The sequence below is a fragment of the Erpetoichthys calabaricus genome, chromosome 2 (genome assembly GCF_900747795.2).
Source record: "Erpetoichthys calabaricus chromosome 2, fErpCal1.3, whole genome shotgun sequence".
Classification (NCBI taxonomy): Eukaryota; Metazoa; Chordata; class Cladistia; order Polypteriformes; family Polypteridae; genus Erpetoichthys; species Erpetoichthys calabaricus.
The window spans coordinates 289,580,147-289,594,001 of NC_041395.2; positions in this window are offsets into that span (position 1 = coordinate 289,580,147).

The following is a 13,855-nucleotide window of genomic DNA, read 5'->3' on the forward strand; positions in this document are numbered from 1 at the left end:
ATAATTGCGTTCACATTCCAAGTAAAATATCATAAGTAGTTCATAATATGAAGACAGTCTCACACACTGTACATTAATCAGTATTGGGTGTAACGTGTTAAAAGTAATGTCTGCTTCCTAGTCAGGCTACTTTTTAAAGTAATAAGCAATGTAACGCAATGCTTACTTTATTGAAGTAAACATACTTGTGTTATTTATAAAAAGCAGATATGTTACTGTGTCACTACTGTAAGACTATTAGTTAAAAAAACAGAAAACATACCATGTATATATTGTATATCATTTTTGGAATTCAGCATAAAAGGTCACTGTGACGAAACAGCGGTTAAAGAAGAGAGTTGGTGGGCAGTTTTTGAAGGAAACTACAAGGGATGGTGGGTGCCACTGTCACCACCCGATCAGTGGAACCGGGAACACAGTTGATGTGTAGCTAGTCTGTGTTACTGTGCGTCACTAAGCCAAAGTACAACTACCATGTAAACAGATGTGGACTTGACAAATCAGAGAGATAAGCAGCCACTTCAGAAGAGGACTGAAGACATCTGAAAAGATGCCTATTAGCTATTGAGTGTTACATACGTTTCCTGGATTTATTAATAAGAAAACTAAATGAAAGCACAAGTTTTAGTGCTTGTCTGAAAGCACCACTCCCTTGCTTGCGGGAAAAATTGACTGTTCTATTATGCCCAAACCATGAACAGCAAGCAGCAGGTCAGAGAACCTGCAAGAATTCAGGAAGCAACCGAATTAACCAAGTATTGAAACCTAAATGTTAATAGCATAGGCTTGCAACAGCAAAATGGCCAGACAAATGGAAGCAAAAAGAAGAAAAACAAAAAAATGCATAGAGAAGCTCCTGAAACTTACCTTTTTCTTCCCTGCCATTCCTGTGGAAGCACAAGTGTACCAAGAGCAGCCCTAGCAGCCACCCCTGAGGCATTTTCAGATGCAGAGGAACGTGACAATGGGGCAAATTAAATTACCGGTACCCCTCTCTAGTGACATTGATAAACCGGATGAAAATGTAGGTGAGCCTCTTCAAATCCAACACGACCATTACAAATGAGGACCCTGCTCTCTGGGCAAAACAGCTAACAGATAAAGATGGTTGTTCACTGCTGAGTAGGGGTACCAGTTCTGGTGAAAAGTAAAGCTTATCCTGTACATAATGATGGCTGACAATTTTGACATTTTTTTCCAATATAAAGGTGTATAAATATAATATTTTTTCCTCATAAAAGTTATTCACGGACAGTCCCAGCAGTCTGTTAGGTCCACATCTACCTTAAGCCCACCTAGGCTAGGTTACATGTAAGAGTGCTCTGCTCTGTTTGGAGGGCCTTGGTGTGCCATCTACGGGAGTTCATTTTAGCCAGCATGGCAATCAGAGACCTGAATCTGCGGTTTAATTGGATGTCTTCTTTTCATGGTGCTGCACTCAGGTTGTGAAATGAGAATGAACCTCAAGTCATGGCTGCAAATGGAACTCTAATTACAGGAGAGATGAAACAGCGGGGGTCGAATACAGCAGGTCACTGGAATGTGCTCATTTTTATTTAAATATGGCCAGAGAGAGACACAAACTATACAGTAGTCTTAATTTGGTCAAATTACTCATGAATACAGAAAATATGTGGCGTAAGTAAGAAATTCACCGTACTCTGTGTGACTATCATGACCCTATACGTTAGTCATGCTTTTTTTAAAACAATTGCAGATGGGCCACAGGCAGGAAATTTGTCATGGTTAGAAATCAATGGGTGTGTTTACATGCACACACAAAACCAGGTTATGGTGAATAAGTCGGCTAAGGCAGAAACCTGGTTTCTTAAAATCTGCATTTACATGCTCAAGTAATCATCTGGAGTCCTCCTTTGTCAAAACACTCCAATGTAATTAAACTGCGCAAAAAATAAATAAATAAGTAAATGTAAATGTCATCACCAGCCACCGTGAATCAGAAAAAACAAACTTTGTTTTGTATTTTATAAATGATGAGTCAAATTGATGCTTTACTTATAGGCTTATGTTACCAGATTGCATGCTATAAACTCTTTTCTGCTTGGCCGTGTGCTTGAGCCCTGCAAAGGACTGGCATATCTGTATGTATGACTCTTGCCGTACACTCAGAGCTGCTGAAATAATAACAACAATGCTGGTATTTTTACTTCAATAAGACATGCATTAGGTTAATCATTACTTTAAAGAGTACTCGGACTATTTTAACGTGCATTACTTTTAAGGTGTTACCCTACTTCTCTCAGAGAGCGTTGCTGAGTTTGGCATTGTTCATTCAGTGCATTAACACACATTTAGCAATTTCTGAAATATTGAGACAGATTATTTCAAACAGGAGAAGGAATGATGCGCTTGCCTGAATATTTGCCTCTGGAAATGTATTTTGTGGATGCTTCTACCTGTGGCTGCTGAAAGCTTGTGCAAAGCAAAAACACATGCAGGCTGACAGAGTACAACAAACATGCAGACTACAAAATCCTTAACTGTAACCTGGTAAAGGGTTTACACGACCACATAATTGGATTATTCGCAAAGATCTATTTCTGGTAATGAGGTTTCTCAGAGGCCAATAACTCGATTTCCCTAATCAAAATAAGAGATTATATGGCATTTTAGAAACCAGTTTATTGTGAATAACTGGGTTATTGAAGCATATGTCAATGCGCCTGGGGAGGGGAAGCACAGGGGCACAGTGGTTTATGCCACTGTCTCATGGATCCAGCATCAAGTTCAGTACAAGAGCTGTTGTACCCACCGTAATTTTCTTGTGAAATGCATGTCGACTCAGGTTTGAACTGACGACTCGTGACTGGGCTTTCACTTGACTGGTGACTTGGTTCTTTTTACTTGTTGCTTTTTGATCAATGCATTCCTTCTGACACCTTTAAGGGGACATAAGAGACTGTGAGGGGGGCATTAGGTTATTGCCTCCCAAATTCCAAAGCATAGTAGTGGGTGATAAAACTGAACTGAACTGAAGTCCATCCCAGATGCACTTCAGACTTGGTGCTGCTATAGCTAAGCTGTAAAGGCAGATCTGGTGACAGCAACTTCAGAATCGTACTAAAGCAGCCCCATAAGTCATGAAAATTATCCATTTACTTTAGGTCCTTTTAACAAAATGGCTAGCCCAGAGTAATCACAAAATTCAATGCCATCAATATACAATAATAGCTTGGATAAAAAAGTAAATGCATTATGGGATTTTTGTTTGTTATAAGAAACTTTGTTATTGGAAGTATATTTAACAAATAATATGTATGGATATTTATCTTATGGGTATGAGTGGTAGTCTGTGGTGGGTTTGGGCAGGTGTAGTGGTCATTATGCTGTCTGCTATCTCCTGTGTCCTCCTTTGGCTGCCGTACAACACCACTACCGACTACCCAGTTTTACTTGACTTCTTCCATGCAATTCCACACTGTCCCAGATGCTCCTTACACATGTGGGCTCAATGACAATGCCACTTGCCTCACTTTCTGCAACTCTGTGAGATGATCCAATTAACCCGCACAGAGATTCGCCAATGGCCAGGCACCCAGACCAATGCTTTTAATCAGAGGAGAAATGCTCAATTCACTAATGTGGGTCGCAACAACAAAAAAGGTTGAGAAACACTGCACTAAGGTGACATGAAGACAGCATTGAGCCTGCAGGTAAAATCTCTCTGTCAGCACTCAGATGGCTTTTTTCATGACCTGGTGCTAAAACAAATAATGATTCTGCTATGTGGAATTTCCAGCTTTAACCTGCTTTATAATCTGCATTTTAGTTCCTAAAGATATCGTTTATTGTTTTTGTGACATACTGAGGAAAGTATATTTTTTACTTTATAAAAATATTAATAACACAACAGTATATGGTAAATAACCTAGCACTCACTTGTAATAACTTTACATTCCACAGCACACACAATATCAATGACAGTCAGTACAACAACAACAAGGAGATCTAGCAAACCAGTAGTTGAATTTGCAGATGCACCACAATGTGTTTTATGAAGGCTTCATTATAATGGAGTTTCATTCACAGAGGATTAATTAACCAAGGTATTACTTTACGATAATCATCTGCAGATATTTATCTAGGATTCCTATTTACTGTGCCCAAGCAGATGTATGTGAAGAACGCAGTATCAATATCCACTCAATGCTTGACGGAGCAGTGTTTTTGGATTGAGAAGCCGACCATAGAGAAGTGGTTCATACCCTGGATGGTTGGCCTGGCACACACTGAACTTGGTGTCAGGAGGTGAGCCCAACTAGCCGGAGGTGGTGAGGGGCTACAGTGTGGCCAGGAGTGCCGTGGAAGGCGAAAGGAATGTGTTTACATGGCTGGTCCACCATACATAATAGCAGAGGCACTGAAGTGTACAGATAGGTCATTTCATGTTGTCTTTTACGTTCACCATTTTCTGTTTCCCTTTCCCTATGTTATAAACCCTCATAATGTTATTCTTTCAGTCACATTTGGTTGTCTTTTAGTTCAGGCCCACTCAATAGCCTCACCAGGATGGGTCCAGGTTGGTGACAGCAACATTCCTTCAGATCATTCGGTTCAATGGCCGTTTCCTTTCTAAGTAATGGCTCACTTTCCCTAACTATCACCATTTCATGTGTTTAACTATTTGGATTTAACAAAGAAAAAAAAAAAACAAATTTTAAGGGATAAACAGCAAAAAAATAAAAAAAAAGCTTTTAGTAGGTTTCTAGAATTCAATTTACTTTTGCCTTTCTTGGACAGCAGCATTTCCCACTGATTCATTTATTCGTATTCCATCAGATTTTTCAATCAACTTCTCTCTTAAAGCCAAAGACCTCATTTGATCAAAATGTAAATAAATGCTTTCTTCATCAATGTGTTTCTCCATTTCCTTTTGCATTTATTGGAGATTTGATCAAGAATATTTTCTGCAGGTCTGCTAACTACTTTCTGACATTATAACACAAATCTGTGTCCCCTTATTTCTGTACTTTAATACTTTGTGTTATTTTTTTCTCCTTTTATCCTTCAGAGACATTTCACAAAGATTCTTGCTGTAAGAGACATGTTTTAGGATTATCAAAGTGTAAAATAAAGAAATGTTTGAACTGGCAAGGGTTTCATCACATTTAAGATGTACACTTGACCTGCTTTAGAGACACAGCTTCCTTTGAATTAACTCATCTGTCACTTGATAGCATTGCTACCGTCTTGTTGTTCTTAGGAGATTCTACCTTCTTTGGTCACCTTTATTAGGTAGGCTAGCTCCTTAACACATAGACTGCTCTTCCAAAAAGCCAATCATACAGGCAGACATGTCAGAAGGTTTAGTTGTTGTTCCACCAAGCATTACAGTAGGCACGACATGCTATTTAAGTGTCTTTAGACTGTGACATTAAGGATGGAGCAAGCACCTCAAAAATAGCTGGTAACATAGGCCACTCACACAGTACACCCTTTAAAGAGTACAAATATAAAGAGAAACATCCAGTGTAAGTAAAAGTTGTCTATTAAAGAGCAAGTGTAGAAGACGGTGGTCACCAGACTCACTCAAGTTAAGAGGAAGGCCACAGATCCTCCAATAGCAGCTCAGATGTACATAGAAGGATATCTCTTGAAGTGGTTAAACTACAGCAGCAGAAGACTTATGTCTGCTAAGAATAGGAAAAATGAGGCTACAGTGGGCACAAGCTGATCAAAATTGCCCAAGAATTCTTGACTTTAGCTGTGACATCTAGGCAGCATGATCAAATACTCTGGAATAAATAGCATAAACCCATGGATCCATGGTACCCTGTGTCAAGAATGAATGCTGATTCAGGAAGTACGATGGTGAGACAAGTGTTTTTTGGCACACTTTTGACCTGCTAACATAATGCGAATGTTTACCTAAGCCTTACTGCTAACCATTTGCATCCCTTTATAGCCACAGTTTTTAAAATGGATACTTCAAGCAGGATGCTACGCCTTGTCATAAGCACACTCCACCTCACACTGGTTATATGCAAATGACAGTAACTTCAGTTTACTCCAGTGGTTTGCTCAGACTACATACCTCAATCTAATTGGGCACCCGGAAGATTAGGTAAGCTGCAGGAACTGCGTAATCACATCACGTCAGCATGGTTCAAAATCCCTAAGGAAAGGTTCCAGCACTTTGCTGAATCTGAGACTTGCCTGGGGGGTTTTCCATTGATTATGATGTAAACGCACCTTATCCAAAAGGTCTAACTTGGGTAAGCCAGTATCAAGGCCTAACTTACACGATGAAGACAAAATAACACGCCAACCAACTCAGTAAAAAGTTGATTGAAAAGCACAAGTCAGTGGATGGAGACAAAAATATCCAAGTCACTGAATATCCAGTTAAATCAGTCATTAAAAAATGGACAGAGTAATGCACAGCTGTAAATCTGCCTAGAGCAGGCCATCCACAAAAACTGAGTGACCATGCAAGAAGACGACTAGTGGGGGAAGGCCACCAAGATAAACTGTGAGAACTCTGAAGGAGTCATAAGCTACAGTGGTTCAGGTTGGAGAGACTGTGCAGACAACAACTATGCCTGGGTGCTTCATTGTTCACAGCTTTATGGGAGAGTGGCAAAGAGAAAAAAATAAAAATAAAAAATATACGTGACATCTCAGCTAGAGTTTGCCAGAAGGCACATGGGAGACTGAAGTCAGCTGGAAGAAGGTTCTGTGGTCTGATGAGAGCACAATTATGCTTTCTGGCCATCAGACTAAACGCCATGTTTGAGCACTGCACATTATCAAACGCACACCATTCCCACCATGAAATATGGCGGTGACAAAATCAGGCTGTGATGATGTTTCTCTGTAGTAGACTGTGGAAGGTTTGTGAGGGTAAAATGCAGCAAAATATGGGGAAATCCTGATGCAGTCTAAAAAACCTGCACCTTGAGAGATTTGTTTTTGAGCAAGACAGCTACCTCAAGCAGAAAGCCAAAGCTGCACAGGAGCGGCTTTAAAATAACAATATTAATGTCCTGGAGTAGTAGAGTCGGAATCCAGATCTCAATCCAATTGAAAATTTGCGGCTGGTTACTAGCGAACTCCATGCAACCTGACAGAGCTTGAGCAGTTTAATAAAGAAGAATGAGGACACATTACAGTGCCCACATGAGTAAAGCTAACAGAGAACTGTGTGCACAGACTCAAGGCTGTCATGGTTGCCAAACACTGACTTGAAAGGGGCGAATAGGAATATAGTCAAGTATTTGGCGTTTTATTTTTGTACTTATCTTAGACTACTGTACAGAGATCTGTTTTCACATTGACATTAAAGAGTCATCTTTTTCCTTAATCCATGTCAAAAAGCCAAATGAAATCCATTGTGATAAATAGCAATAAAATGTGAAAACTCCTAAGAGCTTTAACAGGCACATATACAGTTTAAATAATTAAATAATAATAATCATAATCTTTAAGCAAGAAAATTTCTATTCCAGATCCTAGCCACCCAAGATCAGCATAATAAACATACAGCAGGTGATGTCGACATGGCCTCCATCATTTGTAATCATATGTTCACTCCACGCTCCAGTCCAAGCTCAGAAGAGACATCAGTGAAAACAACATGACAAAGAGAATGGACAGTGATGGCTAATCAAGCAGATTGCTACAATCATAGTTGTGCAGTTGCTCATCGTGGCCACAGACACAGTGACTACACTCCTCAGGCATGCCTAAAATGTGTACATTCATTGAAAATCTGAGGCAGAGATTTTGACAGGTGTCCCAATTTTTTCCTTATATTTCATTGGTGCAGGTGTGGAATGGGCTGAAAAGGAGCTCAAAGACCTGTGCAGATTTCAAAAACCAGCAGCAATTTTCCTTAAATGTTGAAAATTGAATTTAACAGTAGCAAACTACCTTCAGAGCCAGGGCCATCTTCAGCTAGCCTTGCTGAGAAGCTGCCTCTACAAGAATACAGTCTGCTTCTCCTTCATCGCTGTCCAAGTGGCACAGTTCAGTACTTGTCATCTTTTGTTTCTGCTTACTGAATGGCACAGTTCAGTTTGAAATGAGTGGCACTGAAGCTTTGTCTACGTTTGATGTCAACATTCTGCTTGGTTCAACTAGTCACTCCTTGGATTTGCCATACACCTTTACCAGCACTACTTATTTGATTTGTCATGCCTACAGACTAAAAAAACCTAAAAACCTGCAGGCTTCTGTGATCCTCCAGACCAACCTGGATGATTAAAACTGCAGTCCCACTGCTGAATTAGAGATAGTCATATATACATAAAACTAAGCACTTTAAAAATTACTACAAATAGCCACTTCATAATTTATCAGTCAAGTATTTTTAGTAATTAACAAACCAATCTACTAGGAATGGGCACCTGATTGAACAGTCCATGAACCGAAATTGACTCAGTCAGTCTAAGTATCTTGATTGGCACATTAGATGCCAATCTTCTCAACAGCAAGGCTTCAAAGGCCCAGCTGACCTTCCTGTCACATCATGGACTTAGAGGTGACCAGTGCTGATGTAATTGTGCAGTGAGTAAAAGTAAAGTCAAGTGCTACTAGAAGCAGGGAAGATCTGCTCCAGTTTGTGACAGGTGGCTTCCTGCAAGGAAATGGAAGTTTGGCACCAGCAATGTCTTTCTTTATGACTTATTTTTATGTTGTTATTGGAAACAAAAGGCTATAAAAGTATAAAATAGACAAGTGGGTTGTTGCAATGCCAATTATTTCTGGCACCTTTTCATATTAACATTGTGAATGAAGTCTTGTAACCAGCAGATATACAAATAGTTCTTAAAGACTAACAATCATCTGTTAGTCCAAAGTATGAAGTGCAAAATATAAAGATTATTCTATTGTTTTGCTATTAAAATTGTGGCAAAGACATAAACTAAAACTGTGATCAAAGGACCTGCAGTCAAATGCCAAATCGTAACACAGTGAGGACCAAAGATTGTCAGGTTAGCACCAGGCACAACTCTAGACTATGGCCTGGCAATTTGAAAATGGAAGTCAACCTAACCTGCTTGTCTTTGGAGATGTGGAAGACCCAGTAAGACATGGGAAGAACATGTAAATTTTAAACAGAGAGTGGTTAGGTGTGTGATCTAAATCCAGGACACTGGATCTGTGAGGCAGCAGTACTGACCACTGTACCATCCTGCCCAGAATAAACCAGATATATAGTACCATGCAAATGTCTTAGGCACTATAGATAGTTTGCAACAATATGTTTAATTTCATAGATGGATATTTTATGTTTCTGGATTAGTGTTTAAATGGAAGATCATACTCCAGTCATCCACAATATTAAATCCACCAGTAATTATTGTGTAGGTCCTCATTGTGCTGCCAAAACAGCTCTGACCTGTTGAGGCATGGAATGCACAAGATCTCTCAAGGTGTGGTATCTAGTATTAAGAAGTTAGCAGAAAAGTTGTGAGGTAGGGCCTTCATGGATCTGACTTGTTTTTCTAGCACATCCCACAGATGCTCAATCGGATTGAGATCTGAAGAATTTGGAGGCCAAGTCAACATCTTGAACCCTTTGTCATGTTCCTCAAACCATTCCTGAACAATTTTTGCCGCCTGGCAAAGTGTATTATCCTGCTGAAAGAGGCCATTGCCATCAGATAATACTGTCTCCATGAAGGGATGTACAGTACGTACAGAACATTGCCCAGTGCATTACAATGTCTCCTCTGGGTTGTCGTCTGCCCATATCACATCCTACTGCTATCTTTTTCCCAGGAAAATGACACTCACGCACTTGGCCGTCCACACGATCTAAAAGAAAACGTGATTAATCAGACCAGACCATCATCTGCCATTGCTCCATGGTGTGGTCCTGATGCCTATGTGTCTTGTTCTCACATTGCAGGCTATGAAATACAACTAAATTCTGACTAGTCTTCCACAGACTAGTGACAGCAATACAATACAAACAACAGAAAAAAATGAATTCAACATAGACTGAAGGCAACATTGGACATTAAAGAAAGACACATTCAGATGCAAATAAAAAGTAGCTGTTAAGTGGCTGCACTGACCTGAGGATTGAAGCTGTCAACTGAATCGCGTGGTGTAAGTGAGGAGTGCAGGAGAGAAGCGGCTGTATAGGAGAGCAGATGTTTTTAGTTACCCTGTTTCCCTTTCTAAATGTGTGCTCTGTACAGTATGTCATGAATAAAAGGCAAAGTTCTGTGCCACTTTCACCACCCTCTGCAGTGCTTTACAGTTTTGAGCCAAGGGGGTGCCATACCAGGATAGAATGGAGCCAGTGAGGATGGACTCCTCTGTGCACCTGTAAAAGCTGGAACACAAAAATGGAGTCATCAAGGGAAGTAACAGTATTGGTGAGCATGCTTTACAATAGTCAAGATGTGTTGCATGCTTTTCAAATCATTGGGGGGAAAAAAGGTGGTGGTCTGCTTCTTGAAGTTTAAGACCAGCTGTCTAATTTTACTGATATTAAGCAGGGGTGTTTCTGTATTAAGGGCTGATGTGGTACAGTTCATCCAGAGGTTGTGCAAAACAAGTAGTAAGCTTTCCTCACTAACGCAGCTTACTATTATAATGTTTAAAACAGCTCTTAACTTTATCCTCCTTAAGCATTATTTTCTAATTCTCCATCATACATTCAACTTAGCTTTTGGTAGCCTGTGAAATAAGGTTTCTTCCAGCTCATAGCTTCATGGGCACTACAGTGTTCTCCTGGGTGGGTGGGTGCACACACACAACCTTAACTTTCCCATTTAGCAATGGGGCTTGGAGGCAAGAGCCTCTTATTCTCTGCATTAAAATAAGGAATGCCTATTTCTTAAACCGTATGTTTGCAGCTCAACTTTGATCCAGTAAAGAAGTGCAAAAAGTCCACTACCGTTTGCTCCATCACAGATAGCCACTGTAATATAAGAAAAAAGAATGGAGACCAATATCAGAAATGTGTTGTTATATCATTGTAGACTTCTCTGGCTGTGCCTATGAAGAATTAAATTTCTGTAAGTGGCTATCGAAATCAAAGGACATTTGATAAGTTTCTGTTGTTAACTTAAGTGTTTGTGTGCTGTATATGTATGCATGCTAATCTCTGGGGTTTGTGATACTGTATATAGCTTATATCTCTGTGAAGAGTACCCATAGTTGAGTTGATATTGTTACAACTCTAAAGTCTGGTGAGCCCCTGAACTTGTAACCCTTTGTGCTATGTATGTACAATTTGTACACGGCACAGTAGTTTAACTTTTCATTTAAACCTCTCCGAGCCCATACTCAGCAAACAGTGCTACAAAAATTCAAAGAAGTTGGTTTGGACACCAAAAGTTTCACAGAAAGCAAAAGTTGTTAGTTTGGTAACTCACCTCCTTGTCTGTTAAGTCCGTTATGGATTTCCACCAGAAAGAAGTCTGAATGATCTGCTGCAGAAAGTCAGAAGACGTCAATGTTTCTGATGTCGAAGCTGTGGGAAGGAGTCACTGGTTTGGGAGTATAATCAAATTCTTACAAGTGAAACTTCCAAAAACTTTACCATTTTAAGGTCTAATTTGAGCTGTGCAAAAGGTAATAAACCAGGACAATAAAGCAAGATTAACAAGGAAAATGCTGCTTCTCAAAATTTTGCTTAAAAAGTTCTAGAAGAGATTTTGGAGATTTATGGCTTCCTGAGCAAAGGCAAAGAGAGAACTTAACACACTGTCTCACAAATTAAAGCAGGGCAACTAGAAAACTAACCAAATGCTGCCTTCTTTTCCCTTAAGGACATTTGATGTAAAATGTCAGTAATAATTCGTTTGGCAGTGATCACTTAAGAGGAAGATGTAAGGTAATGCTAAATAATTACTTCTGTGTCAATGGTCTTAGGTAAGCATTGCAGCAGCAGAGTGAAAGGGTGTCGACTGTTTATCTGAATATGTACAGGAAAATAACTAAACAGCTTCATGACTCACCTATTGACCAGCTGGACTACAAAGCAGACTGCCAAAGCCCAAAGTAGAAGGCTTCTGTGCTTGTGGAGCTGCTGTGTCAGCTCACATTTTTGCAGCATTCAGGCTTGGAATGAGTCGCCTACAGTAAGCAATGAAACTGAAAAACAAACAAGAAACAGGTTGAGTGAACAAAACCTTATGGTGTAAACTTGTCTGAAATTATAGAAACTGCCCAGCCCAAGCATGAACCGGTTAGTATAAGAATTCATTAGATTTGCAGAGTCATCAAGTCCCTACATGCCTGCAGTAGAAATATTACTGGCATATAAAAAAATAAAAATGCAGACTCAGATGCAGAAATCTCAATTGCTGATCCAAATTAAAGCAGCAGCAAAATCTGACTTGCTTGGACTGCTGTCTTAAAAAGATTCAAAATTAACATTTGGGGTTGAAGTGCACTTTTTCTCCCTTGCAGTTAAATTTGCCATACTTACTAAATATGCTTTCCATAAAGCAATTTATTTAGTAATTTATTAAACATGTGCTGCATGATTCCTGACATGAGGAAAGGGACTTAAAGCCTAAATTGTCGATTTTGAAGCAATAAAGCTCCTGGCTTTGTATGTCTTCTGCATTTTGAACTAAATGTCTGACAAAACAAAGTTAAACATAACTTTCATCACATATTTTTTACCACTTACATTTGAGGGAATGACATCAGTTCCACTCTGTATTCATGAGTACCATAGGTGGTTTTCATATAAGGAGCATGTGATGGATGCAAACTTTCTATAAGAAGATCACTTGCAAGCCAAAAATAAAGTGTGTGTTAGTTGCTGGCACATAAAATGATACATACAGTAAATATGTCAAAACAGGGATCAAATCACAAATACATATGAAAATGCCATGAACTAAAATACATCTATAAAACATGTCAAATATGGCATGTAAGCAAAGAAAGAAATAATAAAATGTTTAGTCAAAATACAATGTAGAAAATAAAGATCAAAAGAATAACACTCCTAATTTAAATCACCTCTAAAATTTACTAAGCCACTGCAGTAAGAGTAAATGATTCATCATGTCCTTCCACACAGTTTCTATAATGATACAAGCACAGGACACAAACATGTACCAAGCTAATTTAGAATTACCAATTAGACAGACAACAAATCTTGAGTGTTAGAAGAAGCCAAAGACCACAGGAGAATGACAAATTCCATTATTACAAGGGAAAAATCAAAACGTAAAGGCAATTTGAAGATTATAAGGTCATCACAACAGATAGAAGCTGACACAATACAATATGTTAATGATGACTTATGGGCAGTTCAAACATGTACAGTGCAGCACTCTGCCATTAGTCTAACTGCAACCAAGGTCAAGGATTTCATCATTTTTGAACGTGTCATAGTGCGATGTGTTGCATTGTGTCAGCTGTCACAGTTACCATGTAATTTCCAAATTGCCTTAATCCTTATACAGTGTTTCCAGAAAGTATTCACAGCGCATCACTTTTTCCACATTTTGGAAAAAGGCTGTAACATAACAAAATGGATTAAATTCATTTTTTTCCTCAGAATTCTACACACAACACCCCCATAATCCATCCATTTTCCAACCCGCTGAATCCGAACACAGGGGTCTGCTGGAGCCAATCCCAGCCAACACAGGGCACAAGGCAGGAACCAATCCCGGGCAGGGTGCCAACCTACCGCAGGACACACACAAACACACAATAGGGCTAATTTAGAATCGCCAATCCACCTAACCTGCATGTCTTTGGACTGTGGGAGGAAACCGGAGTGCCCGGAGGAAACCCACGCAGACACGGGGAGAACATGCAAACTCCACGCAGGGAGGACCCGGGAAGCGAACCTGGGTCTCCTAACTGCGAGGCAGCAGCGCTACCACTGCGCCACCGTGCCGCC